General features: G+C 35.2%; 1 long non-coding RNA gene across 1 annotated transcript; it reads left to right on the top strand.

Moving 5' to 3' along the window:
- The first annotated feature begins 1,027 nt into the window (after nt 1-1,027).
- LOC137071559 (uncharacterized) lies at nt 1,028-4,151 on the top strand. Its single transcript, XR_010904453.1, has 3 exons — nt 1,028-2,329; nt 2,906-2,949; nt 3,116-4,151. It is a non-coding gene; the product is annotated as an uncharacterized lncRNA (long non-coding RNA).
- Nucleotides 4,152-4,549: the final 398 nt, after the last annotated feature.

The following is a 4,549-nucleotide window of genomic DNA, read 5'->3' as shown; positions in this document are numbered from 1 at the left end:
GTGACTTTGAGATTTATCAATATGGACGTTGGCGTACGGCACGCTCAAATCCTACGCCAGCTCAGGAGGTGGTGTACGCACGTTTGAGTTAGTGCGAAAATGCGCAGAAAAACAATTCCTAACACCACAAACGCACAGACAAGATATGCTATATTATGACCCACTGTTAAAAACCACAACAACAACATTCAGTGTTTATTTTTGTGCAACATGAACGTCAATGTTTAATTTGTGTGACTTTACCAAAGCGTTTGATTTGTAGGCATATGTATTCCTCCAGTCGCGAGCCTGTGCGCTTTATCTGACGTTTCAGGCCCGTCTGGCCCGGCAGCTGCGCACGGACTGGGACTAAAATAATTCAGACTGACAAAATAATAAAAATGACCATCTTCTTTTAAATAATAATAAAATCAATAAAAACGACATTCTTCTTCTAAATAACAAGCATCATTAAGAATAATAATCATAATAATAATAAGAAGAATCTTACAAATTGTAATGTAATTATTAATGTGAATGAATCTTACTCCACATCACATCATCATCACTATTGTACACCCCAATAAATGTGCCGTGATACGAAATTAAATGCTATTTTTTTCAAAACGTGCTGTAAAATAATGATGGTAGGCCTAATTATCATCCAAACAGCTTTAAACTGCTGGAGTGAGCTTCTCAACCCCTACACTATTAACACTACTCGTTATTTGTGTCCATATTTTGTTTTTGTGGGTGCCTTTAATTCTACTCTTTAAACTCCCAAATAAAACAATTTCGGGTTTTTTTCCACTTCCCTGGTGATCTCGATGGGCGCGTCTCAATCATCTCAATAGGTCAGTAGTCAGAGCACTAATCAGGGAGTACGCCCATTGACTTATGCCCTAATCAGTGCCCTGACTAGTGGACTAGTGAGATGATTGAGACGCGCCCGATCTCCACGTCGGAGAAGTTGCGCTTCTTTGCCGTCTTCTGTTTGTCCATGGCATAAAATGAGGGCGTGGGGGAGGCGGAGACTTGAATATACCCACATGGAAAGAACCTATATGAGGATATATGCGCATATATGAAACATATATGCAGCTTATATGTACATATATGCTGCATATATGCACATATATGATAATATGTATGCTGCATATATGCACATATATAATATGTATGCTGCATATATGCACATATATGATAATATGTATGCTGCATATATGCACATATATAATATGTATGCTGCATATATGCACATATATGATAATATGTATGCTGCATATATGCACATATATTCCACATATAGGTAAAATTGAGGTGCATATATGTGCATATCAGGCCATATAGGTCTCCTGTATTGCCTCTTTATATCCACATATAAGCCATATAAGATATGTCTCAGCTCATGGCAGGATCCGGTCATAGCTCAATGTAATTTTACAGGTTATGGTCTGTATTATTTGTTTTGTTTTTTGTTTTTACAGAATTTTCCTGTTTTTTCATTATACAAGAAATGCCTGGTGTTTTACAGATATTCGCTGTATTTTAAATTTCGACTATTAAATTTACAGGAATTGCTTGTATTCTGGTAGCCTATTACATCTGTTTTTTTTTTTTTTTAAGATGGATTTTTACAGAATAATATGTAATTTTAGCCTATACATAAAAGTGTGATTAATATTTTACAGATTTTTTTTTGTAAAATTAGAAAAAAGTAAACGAATGTTTAACTACAGAAATCAGCAGTCATTCAACATGTTTTACTTACCATTTAAGATAATGTGTTGGTTAGTGAGTTGTTTTAGGCTAAATAATAGTATTTGTACACTAGGCCTATACATATTAGTCAAACTATAAATTGGATTGTAGCTACTAATCTTTTAACCTTGCCTTGCAAACAAAAAAAAAGAAGCTAATTTTGATAATTTTTTGCACTGACTAATTCTCCCCTAAATTTCCTAACCACATCTATTCATGTACATTTGATGGGTTTCCAAATCCAGTTGCAAATGCAGCTGTGTGTGTGTGTGTGTGCGTGTGCTTGCATGCGCGCGCGCGTGACGCAGTTTCAAATTTGCTGCCGGTTAATTTTCCGTTAGTCACGCCCACAACAGTTTGCGGAGAGGTAACGTTACAGTGATGTTAGAGCGGGTGATTTGAATTTATTTTATCCTAAGCTACACTCGTGAAGTGAGTCGTGAGATTAACTGGATTTGAGCAGCCGTGAGCAGGATCTCGGAACTATGTGAGGAAAAATAACGCGCCATTTCAGTGAGAATGTCTCGGCAACTACAGCGACTTTTGACAAGCAGCAGCGGCCATCATATCAACCGATCACTGGGCTGAGGTAAGAGTCTCATTCTATGATATTTATATCGTGTGGCTGCACATTGATGTTGTTGGTTGTTTTAAAGCTGTTGTTAACATTTCTAATCGTTGTTCAGTCACATAACTGGTGTTGAGAGTAAAACACTGAAAATTATAGCAGTTCAGGCCTCTTTCAATTTTCCATCTGTTTAACCAAGAAAGATTAACTTAGCTATTCATAAAGTTTGAAAGGTTGTATGTGATAGTTAATGTTACCGTCATTATGTCTTTTGAAACAATGAACTAACGTTATCGATTAACTATAGACCTATATATATATATAGCTCTGGAAAAATGAAAATATATTATATTATCATCGATCCAGATGATTGGACAGTTACGTTACACCCCTAGAGAGTTATATGATGCAGCTAACATTAAGTCAAAGTAATATAATTTTACTTTAATTATAAATACTGTAAATTTAGCTCAGCTTCCAGATCACATTAGGTTGAGGTTTTTGGTCTCAGTAAAACATGCTGGCATGTTTTAATTAATGTAATAGTCCTATTTTTTTATTTGTATTATTTTTTTATGCTTTTTTGTGTGATTTCAGGTCCTGTGGAAAGACTGGAGGTCTACAGGAGGTGAGCATTGCAGGTGTGGAATAAGGGCACTGTTCTTCTCATTCAACAAATTCTTTGTTTGCATCTTATCATGCAGCTGTTTTGAATAGTATTTTGTTATAATTGCAACTAGAATAATTCAGAAACATGGTTTTTCCTATCACTGCTATCCTGACACAGCTCTCTACCCTTCATTCCAGCGGATGATCAGCCGTAGCTGCTCGCATCTCAGCCTGCTTGATGGAAATTTCCGACCTTCACCTGGATGACCTTTACCTTCAACTCAACCTCGCCAAGACGGAAGTGCTCGTGGTTTCAGCCAGCCCTACCTTTGTGTTATAACTGATCAGTTAATCTTCACAGACCACATTGCTAGAACTGGCCGTTCTTTAGATTTTCCTTGTACAGCATTGGGATGATCAGGCCATTCCTATCGAAACATGCTACACAACTCATCCAAGCTCATGTTCCAGCCACTGGCATCAGTGTTTGCTGATGCACTGTGAAGACTTGCGCTGTGAAGGCAAATGGCGCATTGTGGTGCCATCCCAAAGAGGCACAAAATCACTTTCACAGACCATTATCTGGACTGTTCCATGCTGGTGGAATAACCTGACTCCAGCCATTTTCAGGAGACCACTAAAGATGCATTCTTTTGTGAACACATGACCCATTAAAACTAGCTCTTTTCTGTTTAACAAAACTGCTAGACTAACTAAAAATTGTCACTGCACTTATTGCTGCTTCCATACTCTTCATTTGTAAGTTGCTTTGGATAAAATTTAATTGTACATGTGTAAAATAATAACTGCAATGTGACAGTATAAAAATAGAAAGATAATTGTCTTTTAATGTAGATATTTTTGCATATTCTAAATTATATACTAAGCTTGTATTTCCTACAACAGAAGTAACTTGACATATGTGTTATGTAAAATGACTAATAATGTAAATGTGCAGTTTCTGTACAATATTTTGTAAATTTAACAGAAATTGGCTGTAAAGGTTGCTATTTATGTACAAGTAGGCCTACTTAATTTAGAGGTTGAAGTTGTGAGTGGTTCTGTTCAAATAAATATTAATACTGTAAATATGCAAACATGTTTTTGAATTGATGTGCTTACTGCATTTTTATAAATAATATCTTAGTTATTGTACATAGAAAACATATATTTTAAAAGTAAATTACTGTAGATGGACAGCAGGTTTGTAAAATAAATTTGATTGAAAATTTGATGTTTTATGTGTAATTTAACATAATTGATCCGTTTTTCCACAGTTTAATAAATTATAATTAACATTAATATACTGTAATTAATTTTTTTACAGTGTAGGTGAACATATAGGTGCATATATGCACACATATAAGTGCATATATGTACATATATGTGCATATATATACATATATGTACATATATGTACATATAATATAGGAAAACGGCCAATTTTATACATGTCACATATATTAAAAACCTATATCAAATCCTATATTAAAACATATATGTTTATATAGGTTCTTTCCATGTGGGTATAGGGGCGTGTTATTCTAATGACGATCGTTTTCAGCCGCCGCATTTATCAAGGGCAAGTATTGCGTACACCTGGATTGCAGAGGAACGCACAGCTTCATAAAT

The sequence above is a fragment of the Pseudorasbora parva genome, chromosome 3 (genome assembly GCF_024679245.1).
Source record: "Pseudorasbora parva isolate DD20220531a chromosome 3, ASM2467924v1, whole genome shotgun sequence".
NCBI classification, from domain to species: Eukaryota; Metazoa; Chordata; class Actinopteri; order Cypriniformes; family Gobionidae; genus Pseudorasbora; species Pseudorasbora parva.
The sequence above is the reverse complement of the archived record's forward strand: the minus strand, read 5'-3'. Positions and strand labels throughout refer to the sequence as shown.